Source organism: Synchiropus splendidus, chromosome 12 (assembly GCF_027744825.2).
Source record: "Synchiropus splendidus isolate RoL2022-P1 chromosome 12, RoL_Sspl_1.0, whole genome shotgun sequence".
Classification (NCBI taxonomy): domain Eukaryota; kingdom Metazoa; phylum Chordata; class Actinopteri; order Syngnathiformes; family Callionymidae; genus Synchiropus; species Synchiropus splendidus.
The window spans coordinates 8,860,747-8,873,251 of record NC_071345.1 but is presented as its reverse complement, the minus strand read 5'-3'; the positions used below and the strand labels follow the sequence as shown (position 1 = coordinate 8,873,251).

At 44.3% G+C, this 12,505-nt stretch overlaps 1 protein-coding gene, 1 long non-coding RNA gene and 8 other non-coding genes across 10 annotated transcripts in view; 6 read left to right on the top strand and 4 right to left on the bottom strand.

The window, feature by feature from the left end:
• Positions 1 to 12,505, bottom strand: part of LOC128768085 (uncharacterized) — a 57,003-nt gene that overhangs the window by 12,837 nt on the left and 31,661 nt on the right. The window lies entirely within an intron of this gene.
• LOC128768084 (pleckstrin homology domain-containing family G member 1) overlaps positions 2,707 to 12,505 on the top strand; it is a 39,187-nt gene continuing 29,388 nt past the window's right edge. Inside the window, exon 1 of the mRNA XM_053880673.1 lies at positions 2,707 to 2,877. The gene's annotated coding sequence lies outside the window, so the exon portion shown is untranslated. The remainder of the gene's footprint in view (positions 2,878 to 12,505) is intronic.
• Positions 4,857 to 4,928, bottom strand: trnaa-ugc (transfer RNA alanine (anticodon UGC)). The gene has a single exon. It is a non-coding gene; the product is annotated as a tRNA-Ala (tRNA).
• Positions 5,140 to 5,211, top strand: trnaa-ugc (transfer RNA alanine (anticodon UGC)). The gene has a single exon. It is a non-coding gene; the product is annotated as a tRNA-Ala (tRNA).
• Positions 5,429 to 5,500, top strand: trnaa-ugc (transfer RNA alanine (anticodon UGC)). The gene has a single exon. It is a non-coding gene; the product is annotated as a tRNA-Ala (tRNA).
• trnaa-cgc (transfer RNA alanine (anticodon CGC)) lies at positions 5,823 to 5,894 on the top strand. The gene has a single exon. It is a non-coding gene; the product is annotated as a tRNA-Ala (tRNA).
• On the top strand, positions 6,154 to 6,225 carry trnaa-ugc (transfer RNA alanine (anticodon UGC)). The gene has a single exon. It is a non-coding gene; the product is annotated as a tRNA-Ala (tRNA).
• On the bottom strand, positions 8,030 to 8,101 carry trnaa-ugc (transfer RNA alanine (anticodon UGC)). Its single transcript has one exon. It is a non-coding gene; the product is annotated as a tRNA-Ala (tRNA).
• On the bottom strand, positions 8,352 to 8,423 carry trnaa-ugc (transfer RNA alanine (anticodon UGC)). The gene has a single exon. It is a non-coding gene; the product is annotated as a tRNA-Ala (tRNA).
• Positions 8,658 to 8,729, top strand: trnaa-ugc (transfer RNA alanine (anticodon UGC)). Its single transcript has one exon. It is a non-coding gene; the product is annotated as a tRNA-Ala (tRNA).

The window sequence follows — 12,505 nt, the reverse complement described above, 5'->3', positions numbered from 1 at the left end:
ACAACTATTTCAATATATTTTTTCCACAGTTATTTATTTATTTGTTTAACACTGAGTGATTAAAGAGAGATTCTTCTTTTTTCATCACAAAACCAGTTTCCTTCCCACGTGTGAAGTCTAGGTGGAAAAGAGTGCCAAGCTCCAGATGAAGATGCAGGGCTTGAATCTGTACGTACACAACCACATCTGGACATTTTGGCTCAGCCTCTCACACACTCTCCCTTAAAACTCACTGGAACTGAAAAAGGAAGTAGGATGTGGAGTCTCTATTTGTTTTCGACAAGTGGAGTTGTGCTGTTGGAGATCAGAGGGGGTTTTGCTGGCTGTGCTCAATGGCTCAGTGAAAATCGGTTTCAGACTTTCTCCTGATTTTGGGCTTTACTGGTGACAAAACCCTCTATTTACTTTCTGATGTTGGTGGAGGGTGCGGGGGGGCGAAGTTAGTCAGAGATGGGGGGTGGTGATTGGAGGAAAGTGAAAGCTGAGAAAAGACAAATGAAAGAAAGGCAGAGGAATGGAGCATTAGGGGGAGACAGGCGGCTCGGAGGGGGAGTCAGTGTTTGCGAGTGAAGCGATTTTTCTTTTGCTACTGTAAATAATAGCCCCTGCTTGAGCTGGACGGCTTTCACGGCTCCTTTTGTGCGCAGTGACATCTTGGGTTCCCTAAAGAGACCGGAGCGTTTTCACTGGCATGGGAACGAGGGAGCATTAGCTGGATATGAATATGAGGGGAAATAAGCCTCCGCAGGTCAAAGGGAAGCTGCCAACACGCACTCCTGGCTCTTTAGCCCGCTCTCACACTCACACGCAGCGACTGGAGTGCAAACGCCGTGACACACATCAGCACCTCGTACTCTTGAGCACGTTCGTTTTATCAAAGCAATAACGTGGAGGAGCAGAGCTCGCTTTACTATTCAGCTTTTTATCTTAACGGCAAACATATGTGAGCAGATTCCTGTTTCAGCAGGAGAGTCTCGGTTGCATGTTTTCAAGTTTTATCTGTCAATCTCAGCGAACTTCAGGTCACTGAGATGTGACACACAAGCTGACACCTAAGCTGGGGTTGATCACCACGACTTTGCTAGGCAAGCTGCGAGGGGTTAATTCTCCGAAAGATCAAGACTGTACTTATCAGCAATGGCAGCGCTAATGGCTACAGTTAGCAACGCTCTCTTTCACATCTCAGTTTAATACTCTTTCATATCATCAGAATGATCAGAGAAAAGGTGATCTGCTGCCATGTTTTTGACACCCAGGTAGGCAAAAGGCAAAAGAGGTTTTCCTGAGAAAGATACAAAAGAAAATGTTTCACTTTCTTGTGAACTGTTCCTTGGTTGTCAACAACACTTCCTGTGGAAATTCATCTGCTAAATGCCATCACTTCCTGTTTGGTTTCTGTCAACAAATGACTTGAGTGAAGGAGGAGATGGCAGCCAGATCTTCATCTGAAACTCTTGTCGCTTCACGCTTCAATTAATCGTGATAACGTAATAGTTTCTCAACATCACGAAACAAAAATAAGTGGGTGGAGACTCCACCTTGTCATGAGTCAGCAATGACTGGTTTCCTCAGGTAGATATAACAAGGATGAATCATGAGAGGATTTAGGAGAACGGTCTGGACAAGAAGGTCTGCAGCCCTGACCTCACCACCAGACTGCCAGACACATTCATCAGCGCTTGTTGAGATACAATGCAAAGCAAACTGTCCAAAATTCTCTTTTTATATTTCAACACAAGTCCCCGTGACTCTGAGCCGTCTGCCGCCCCTTCGTCTCTCAGGCACGATAAGAACCATTGTCAGCCGCAGGTTATCAGCTCTTAGTCTATCTTTGTTTCGTCTCACTTTAAACTGCAAGGAGCGGTGTTGTGTTTCAAAGACTCCGTGGTTGTGTCTCTCCCAGGTTAAAATAACAGCAGCCAGCCGCTGACCCACATCAGCGCTACAGTAGGTCATAGCCTGACGATTGAAGTGTCGGTCAAACTCCACCATTCAGCCAACTAGACGGAGATCAAGTCATTCTTCTGAGCCATGTTCCGAGCACTAGTGAAAACGTGCGCGCAGCAGTGCTTATCAATCCCAGGAAGCTTTGCTCCAGGAGCCAGGAACTTCAACAGCTGGCACTTAAATGCGGGACTTTCCTTCGCTGGTAGGATGCAGAACAATGACCCCGAAACACAATGCTAAACTGAATTTTGCAGGTCATACTTTTGGGCTCTTATCCAAGCCTTCTGCATATTTTGACCAATGCTGCTAGCTTGCTCCAAAAGCTAGCACTCATGACCGTACTAAAATATACATCAAATACATATTTCAAACATAACAATGTTCGTATTTTCCTATCCCCTAATGGGTAAAGTGATGGCATGACTGGATGACTAGGTCCTCATTTGTTGACTCAGGGAACTGCTCTACTGTATTACGGGAACTGAAGATGCCATTTAGTGAACAGTGTAGTTCCTATACAGAAGTTCAAAATAGCATTTTAATCTGGCTTGCTATCACAGTTTCGTCTCATTTCCTGATGTCACTTCTGCCGCTCTGCCCGCAGTGCTGGCTGTCCTCCAGCTCTCACGTCAGGAGGGAGCGAAGAGAGAGCGAGGGGCCAGTTGGTAAGACGGGAGAGAGGCCAGTCTAGCAGCAGTAATTGGTCAGGAAGTCGGCTGCTTGGATATGCAAGCTTGTCTCTCCGGTCTCTCCTCCCACTGGGCAGTCGGCCTCTTTCCCCTCCATCTGGTCCTCTCTTTCTGTCAGTGTTTGTCTTTGCACTGACCCGTCGGAGGAGTGGACCACAGACCGGGTCAACTCAGCCTGGACTTTAACTTTTGAATGGATATTCTCAAGAGGAGGACGAGTCATGGGAATTCGTTCTCTGAGGTGAGTGTTCCACGACAAACATCTCCGCTGAGTTTCGGTCCCCCGGATGGTAATTGCAGAGCCAGGCTTCTCTAAACTCCGACAGACCTCCAATTACTCGCTGCAGAGTTTCAATTTGGTTCAGCGGTAATGGCACCTTTGCCAACTGGTTTAATGAGACATCATGGCAGACTGCTGTAATTAGAGAACAAGTTTGCGTCGAAATTTGGGTGTCGCTGGCCGACAAGTGATGGTGATAGAGTGTCGCCGGTGAACGTTTGGCACAGTTCATCCCAGGCTTTCTCTTTGAGAGGCAAGTATCGTAAATGTGCACTGCCAATTGGACGTCAGCGACTTTTCACTCTCTGATCTTTCTTTGGATGTTACCGTGGAATGCAGCTGAAGTTTCAAAACGGGATGCACCAGCAATCAATCTTTGGACCAGTGATGCCATCATAAATTTCTGTCAAACAATCAATGAAAATGAAACTATGCAGTGGAGCAGTCACTTTTAAAGCAAAATGTACCATCATTTCTGGACTACAAGCCGCCATTTTTTTCACACGCTCTGAACCCTGCTGCTTAAACAACGATGCAGCTACTATATGACTTTGTATGAGCAAACAATTTGTCGCCCATGTGTATTCCCGGCACTGATCCAGTGTTTTTCGAGAGCTCCACCTCCACAGCGACGCCTTTGTTTTCATCAATCATCAGTCTTGATTCTGGACTACGTCCTGTCCTCTCGCATTTTTAAGCTGATACACGGAAAACGCTGACCTTCCTATGGCATCGACTGAACCCCGTCACCTGCAGACTACAGACCTACCGCCGCATGTACAAAGTTTTCTTTCCTCTGAAATGTAGTGGGTGGGGCTTATATTCAAGTGCGCTCCAGCTACGACTGACACATTAAATGACTGAAATTTAAGAACTTCACACCTGACTAAGTCAACTGTCTAGAGTCAACAATCTACACGTAAATATACATTACAATATACAATATTCTGCTCTCCTGTACTGAATCATCAGGTGAGTCATGCTGTATGAACAGCACAGGATCCTTTGAGTCAATGACACTGAGATTTATAACCAATGACATCATCTTCATTGTTTTTTCATTGAGACTTTTGGTGCGATGTCACAAGCACCTTCATCATATCACGTTATGTAGCTTTAAAGCCGCTGCACAAAGCATTTACTTTGACCTCGTACATATAAATACCTACAGTACTTTTCTGCACAACTTTAAAACAACCCTGAATTATGTTAACAGTTTTGCATTTTTGTTGTTATCAATGACGCCCAAATAACAGTTAGCATGCTAGAAATGGAAGCTATTGCAGATGTTCAACATTTGTTTTGTTGTTGTCATTTTCTTTTTTACAATAACATTTATCGTAGTTAGGTAGGAAATATGGTCCCAGATCTTCTTTTATGGAACAATTCATAAATATATTTGGTTTGTTACAAGGTATAGTTTAGTGATGCAACACAACAAACGGAATGGTCCGTGGATTTATTTTAGAATTTGCAGTGTCCTGACACAGAGCACCAGCTTCACCTCACCTATTTTTGAAGCTCTGATTCGGTCACTTTGAGAGCACGTTCCCCTTGGTGGTGTGTCCCCATTTCTGTCAAGTCCTAAGTGGAGCACCTAGTTTACAGGACAGGCTGATGGAAGTGGGGCATGTTTATTGTGGTGCTGGTCGGGTCGGGTCTGTCCTCATTTGTTTCTCTTAAGTTTCAACATGCTTCATCAAAGAAAAGACAGTAAAGTATATAGGTTAGCTTCACTAGCGAGTACATTTGAAATAGAGAGAAAGGCAGAATATAACTGCTATAGTTGCTTCAACTCAGAGCCTTCTCTGGTCTTGTTATGTAATGTATTGCTTCACTATCTGCTGCATCTCTGGATACGGTTCATGAAGATCGATATCATTCCATTATCACTTGATGGTCGAAAGTCTCCTCAGTTTCACTTTATTGGTAAAAGGAAGTGGAGATGCCGGGGATTGAACCCGGGGCCTCATACATGCAAAGCATGCGCTCTACCACTGAGCTACATCCCCTGATGGCCAAGTTTGCATGTGATGGATAAGGATCATTAGACAAGGCTGGCAAGTGGTTATTAACTCCAATTCTAATTTTGTCTTCCATTTAAGACCACAACATTATAACTGCATATTTACTACGTTTTCATAGCCAACGCTTCACCAGCCAGACCTGTTTGACCAGTCAACTGTTAAGCTGTGTAAACGGGAATCTACCATGCACATATCAGGGGATGTAGCTCAGTGGTAGAGCGCATGCTTTGCATGTATGAGGCCCCAGGTTCAATCCCCGGCATCTCCACTTTTAATGGTGAACTTCATCTGTCTTTGCCAAATATATGGATGGCATCGAAGAATAAACTTGCATGACTTCTCAGCACCTCACCAGCCACAAAATGAAGAACAACTTTTATCAGATCAAGTGTGTTGGTATTGTTCATCCGAAGATGCTTTGGGCTTTCCAAGGTAATGTATCTTATCTGAACTGGTCTACAGTCTCAGTGGCTGGAAGGGCGACTGGGGATGTAGCTCAGTGGTAGAGCGCATGCTTTGCATGTATGAGGCCCCGGGTTCAATCCCCGGCATCTCCACTTTTAATGGTGAACTATAGAGTAAACTTCATCTGTCTTTGCCAAATATATGGATGGCATCGAAGAATTAACTTGCAAGACTTCTCAGCAACAAAATGAAGAACAACTTTTATCAGATCAAGTGTGCTGGTATTGTTCATCCGAAGATGCTTTGGGGTTTCCACACGACAATAGTTGGGAATAGTTAGCTAAGATAATGTATCTTATTAATAGGTGGTTAGGTGAAGTGCTGCTGGTAGCCCATAACCCTTTCACAGTTTGGCACCGACTCAGCTCTAGCTTGAACTGGTCTACAGTTTCAGTGACTATATACACAGTGACTGGGGATGTAGCTCAGTGGTAGAGCGCATGCTTCGCATGTATGAGGCCCCGGGTTCAATCCCCGGCATCTCCACTTTTCATGGTGAACTATAGAGTAAACTTCACCTGTCTTTGCCAAATATATGGATGGCATCGAAGAATTAACTTGCATGACTTCTAAGCAGTTCAACAGCAACAAAATGAAGAACATTTGACCAAATGCGTTGGTATCGTTCATCCGAAGATGTTTTGGGGTTTCCACGCAACAATAGTTGTAGAACTTGGTAATAGTTAGCCAAGATAATGTATCTTATCTGAACTGGTCTACAGTCTCAGTGGCTGGAAGGGTGACTGGGGATGTAGCTCAGTGGTAGAGCGCATGCTTTGCATGTATGAGGCCCCGGGTTCAATCCCCGGCATCTCCATGCTGATCTTTAACCATTTTGCTGGATGAGCTTCTGTTCAGTATCACATAGGACAAAGTCAAGAATGAACAAATCAACCGTGAATAAACGCAAAACAATTTGGTTAATAATCTTAACAAAATTGAACAGTTTTGTCAAAGCAAATAAGTTTAAGATCAAATATACAATATATAAAGTATAAATAAATTAGGGAAATGAAGTGAAATAAAATATCTTCCATGAAAAAAATTCTCCTTAACCATGTCAATAGTGAAAATAAAAGGTGAAGGATTGTTTGCTCTCATTATTTGAACACCATTGTAGCCATTATTTCGGAGTACATCACATGTTTCCTGTCAATGGGATCGAGTCTCTGTGTCTCTGCTCTGCTGGACTCCTTTCCTGGCCCAGGACCCTCGTCCTGCATTTTAATCTCAGGCCAAACACAGCTTCCTACGAGCATCCGCAGCTCACTCTAACGTGCACTCGCAATAACTCACACACACACGCTCGCACATAAATCCTCAGGCGGCTCTCCTAACATTACAACCATGAAAGAATTGAAGCTCACACGTAGGAAACGGAGTCGAATCAAATTATAAATATCCACATCTGTGCTTCCTATCTCTGTTAATCCCAGCCAGCGCAGACGAAAACTGACATTATCTTCTATCGTAAACGTGTTTCCTGACTCAGGCCCTGGTGCCACTCTGTCATTAGCTGACCCTCTTGTTGTCGCTGACGTAGGCGCTGAGGTTATTTCTGTTTTACTTGCTGTTGTTTAGTCTGCTGGAACACGGAAGATGTTTTTCCTGGACCCTTCCCTCAGTTCCTCTGATGGATTCCTGCCGACATCTGATCCCAAACTGAGGAGGTTTTCACTCAGATTTGTGGTCAGACAGGGATTTAAAACTTCTGTTTGTTACCCAAGTGTCCAGAGAATAGTGAGTCTCCAGCCCGGGAAGCCGAACATTGAACCAGGATGTGAGTCATGAATGAAGACTTCACTTAGGAGAGGCCATCTTAAATGATGAAAACAGATCAGCTGTAAAGAACTATTTCTTTAGCATCTATATTTAGCTTAGGAATATTGACAGTCAAAAAATGTTTCATGTCAGCACAGTGAGCATTGAAACTACATCCGCCTTCTGTCGGAAGACTTCCTAGAATGTGTGTAGACGTTCCCCTCTGGTTCCTCCACATTGCGCCACGTGAATCAGGCTACATTCACACACATCTTTTCAAGACCCTGAATCTGAAGAAAAAGGCCCATGTGGCACATAAACCCAGGCCGAGCAACAAATTAAGAAAATGGCACTTGAGCAACCCAAACACGGAAACAGAAGTTAGAGTGGACTGACGACAAAGCTACAATCTTATTACAAGACATAACAGAGTGAGCAGGTCAATGAAAATGAAGAAGTACTCAACTTTAAGTACACTTTTTTAAAAAGAGCTGACCATTTTCAGAGACCAGTTGCCTATGGTTTGGCTGCTCTGAACACAGCAGGGGATGTTGCTCAGTGGTAGAGCATATAGCATTGTCACGTGGTAACCTCAAAACATCTTCAGATTAACAATACCAACACATTTGGTCAGATATAAGTAACGTCCAACTTACTTCAATGGCTAGCAGATGCTTTGTTTTTATTTAATGTCTGGCACCGCAGCATCTCACTCAGCGATCGACCACGACACTGGTACCTCGGCTATTTTGAATGGCATTCGACTTACCTCCAATCCAACTTACGACCGGTTGGTTGGAACCGATAATCGGATGTTAGCAAAGACAGATGACGTTTACTCGATAGTTCACCATTAAAAGTGGAGATGCTGGGGATTGAACCCGGGGCCTCATACATGCAAAGCATGCGCTCTACCACTGAGCTACATCCCCAGTCACTGTGTATATAGTCACTGAAACTGTAGACCAGTTCAGATTAGATACATTACCTTGGCTAACTATTCCAAAGTTTTACAACTATTGCCGCGTGGAAACCCCAAAACATCTTCGGATTAACAATACCAACGCATTTGGTCAAATGTTCTTCATTTTGTTGCTGTTGAACTGCTTAGAAGTCATGCAAGTTTATTCTTCGATGCCATCCATATATTTGGCAAAGACAGATGAAGTTCACCATTAAAAGTGGAGATGCCGGGGATTGAACCCGGGGCCTCATACATGCAAAGCATGCGCTCTACCACTGAGCTACATCCCCTGACACTCACAGGGTAGATTCCCATTTACACAGTTAAACAGTTGACTGGTCAAACAGGTCTGGCTGGTGAAGCGTTGGCTATGAAAACGTAATAAATATAGACTGATGTAATGGTCTTACATGAGACAAAGAAATTCAAATTGGAGTTAATAACCACTTGCGAGCCTTGTCTAATGCCTGATCCTTATCCATCACCTAGAACTGTAACTTATTCATGTAAAAGGGCTGCAGGCAGGGGATGTAGCTCAGTGGTAGAGCGCATGCTTTGCATGTATGAGGCCCCGGGTTCAATCCCCGGCATCTCCAATTGCATATTCTATTGATTTTAGTGCAACAAAAACAAGAAAACATACATAGAAACAGTGTGCTTTTGTTTGAGAAGGTAAGTATAAGTACAATAAATATTCAGCTTGTCTTCGTGACTGGCTTCTTAGTTGAGTGTATACTTCACAATTCTACTTCGAAGAGAGATGGGGCAGTGATGTCATCATTTTTAGAAAGCTGCAGCACAGCTGTGAAGCTGGGACACAGATCCAGTTGAATATTTTTTTTATTTATCTACTCGCAGACCAGGTTTCAAAAAGTACCAGTGTATCCAGTGAAAACAGTAGAATAAAGGCAATCTAATCCAATGTAATCCGTGTGGATTAAAGGCCTATCTGACACAGAACTTGAGCGGAGACGACTGATTCTGAATCCAGTTGGACAGGGCCTAGGTTTCTGTCAAATGTTCCCAAGAAATTCAGCACCTTGCGATTCAGCTCAGACTCTTTCAACCTTAGCACTAGCTTGTTAAACTTCCTTTAGGAGGGCATTTCATTGGATGTCAAAAATTCATCGGTAACGGTTGGGTTGTACTGTTTATTTTCGATATTTGCCTGTGTAGACGGTCAGCAAACAAGGCTCCTGTGGCAACCCTGGTCCTTCAGATAAATAGACTCACAGAATAGGAGATAAAAAGGGGTCCCAATATTCCCCCACAAGGGCACTCTACCCTCTCAGAGGCACACTTTTTTGGCTAGTTTTGTTGGGGTAAGATGAGAAGCTGACAATTTTCGAGCTGAGAAGATATTGCAGAGAGGTTCCCTCCAAGACGCTCCCTTCGAGAAGCGCCTGTTCTGGGGCAACATCTGCCATATCGCCCTGATTCCAAGATGGCAGTTTTTCGGAAGCACGTCCATGAAAGCCGACATAACAAATGCTGTGCCACTTTGAGTTCCAACATCTAGAGAAGTTGTTTCTGATTTAAATCAATGAGCAGCTTGTCTTATCCACAGGGGTCGCTCTCACCTGGTATGCCAGCCATGCCTTGATGGAGAGGGAGCAAGAAGGGCGATTGTTCTAAGGCTTAAAGCAATGCCCACTTCACCACAGCGCTCCACCATCAACAGCTCATTTGTCTGCTGATCCATCTCAGCGCTGACATCCTCAGACCAGCTCTCAATGGGAGGGGGAACTGCATCTGAATGCCCGCCCCCCCCACCCGCACCCACCACACCAACTCTTGTCATTCGTCACCCCGATCTCTGAATCGGTTCCTCCGCACATTAATCCTCGTGTCGCAGCTGAAGATTAATCTGGAGAAAGCTGTGTAAACACAGTTTTCCTCTCGCTTCAGGACGTGGAAAGAAGGAAATACAAACAAACCTTTTTCTTCTGATTGCACGCTCTCTTATGCTGAAGCATTTTCGAGAGGCCGCTCTCTTTTAAGTTGGAGTTTACAATGCTGTAGGAAAACAAATGCTTGTGTGTGAACGCCAGTAAAAGTTGAATGGAGTGAGTGTATGAACCCTGTGCACCGCATCGCTGTTTGCTCGGCCCCAGTGTTATGAGGAATGGAGCGCTTTATGAACAATAAGCATTTTCTTTCCCTCCTTCCTCTCTCGCCATCTCTCCACTTAAATGCCTAGCGGTCGTCATAGTGACCACAACAGCCTGATGGCCCCTTCTTCTTGGCAACCTTACGAAATCTCTTACCATCTAAATTACATGTGAGTTTGTGAAGAGGGGTCGAGTGTGTTTTTGTGTGAGTTTTGGAGGCTGTTGTTGACTTCTGCTGTGTGAGCTGCTCTTCAAGTGTGAGGCAACGTGGAGACAGAGTCATACCAGTCTGATGGTATGGAGCCAGACAGAGATGGCTCCATACCATCAATAACCACATGTTCCAAACTCAAGGGATGGTGCCACATCGAGCCTGTCGAGTCATTTTGTGTGTCAGATTGAAACATTTGCAGTTTGCTCTAATGTGATTCTCTGCAAAAAAACAGTGTTTCTTTCTTTAGCAGTGAGTTAGTTGGGATGGAAGACAATAGTCCAACTCAAGGATTCCTAATCTTTTTGATCTTGTAGCCACAATTTTATCAGAGCAAATGGGCCCGTGCCCATTCAAGGAATAGATCTGATTCTTTACTCATGATTTAATTTGACCATATTTAATCTAATTACACGTGAAAAACCTTGACAAACCACATGATCATCCCAAAGATATTTATTTGTCATTGAAAAGTCCAACCAGCAGCTGACGCAGGTGCAAGTCATGTTCATCAAATTTACTGAAGAAAAAAAAAAAAAAAAAACTACGCCTAAATATCATAAAATATAAACTAAAGAAGATATAAGTAAAATGTAAATGAAAGTATCACCATCAAATTTTCTTACTAAACATTTTATTTTCAAGAACAAATTTGCAGCAGTCAAGTCAATTCAATGGCACACTACTGCCACCATATATGGCAAATGTATTAAGGCTGAGTGTCTCACGGCCCAGAGGCGTAAAACAAAATAGTCTTAGCGGCTCACAAGGCCTCGGCCCTATGGCTGAGAACCACTGGTCTGGCTTCAAGCTCATATTTAACTGGCTCAGGACTTTTGAAATTTGTGGCCCCTGAGCAGCACCCTCTAGCTCAGAGAACACGGCCCCTTCCCTCAGCCATTTAGTGACACCCATCCACGTGGTTGGCGAGACTCTCGAGCAGCATGGTAATTGGGGGCATCAGATAAGCCGAACCACTGCTACCATTCTGTCACCAGCGGGTCATGCTTCAGTGCAGCAAGAGGTTTTGGTCCATTCTCAGTGTTTACTGAGCTGGAGATGCTCGTTATGGACCAAAGTGTTGCAGGAGGGGGGCAGGTGGGCACTGTTTGGATGTGGAGCGGAGGTTTGGGGCCTTCGTGGGTCAACGGATCCTCAGACCATTAGAGATAGAGGTCGCGCGTCTTGGGATCCGTGTGGAGACGACGGGTCTCTATTATTGTATTGGAGAGGAGGCGGTGCGAGGAGGACCCCATGCTGCTGGGACCGGTCCCTGTCTTTGAAGAGGGACGACAAATAGTCGACACATTGGCTTTGGAGCGAGAGACCGAGGGTCTATTGTCTCACGTGTGTCGTCCTGATGGGACACAAGGTGGGGATGATCTGCTGAAATCGCACACAAGAACTGGACCGCCTGGACTGAACAGGACAGAGCAGTGCCTCCTAAAATCTTATCAATTATTTATTCATTCTTTGTGTCTCAAAATTCAGCAAACTATTTTGAGGACAACAAATATCTCTTTTACTTTCTTTCTCTATTTGAGACAAGGACCTGTTGAGTTCCAAACAAGACCTGAATGTGACCCTGAATCTCACCAGGTCACAGCAGTCGCAGTGAGGTCTTAGTTTTGCATCGCAACAGCGTCATGTCTGGCTACAGCACTAATGTACGGGTACGTCACGCATGCACACATGTCGTCAGCTGTTGGAACCCATGGTTAGCGTCTCAAGAGCTCAGTATCCCACTCACACGTACTACTTTTATGTCAGGGCTGCAACGCTTTGTTGAACATTTAGCTAGAATCCCATCTTGAATACTCTTATGTTGAACATTCTAATTCACAATAGTGCTGCAGCCTCACTGCAAAAGAATCCATTTAACTCTGTTTACATGTAGGGCGAACCTCTGTTTGTGGGTTTCCTCTGTGCACTCTGGTTTCCTCCCACAGTCTAAAAACATACAGATGACGCCAAATAGTTTTGAGGGGTGAGAGGTCATTTGCCTATATGTTTGCAGACTGAATTGTTTATGGAAAGCGTGGACCCAATT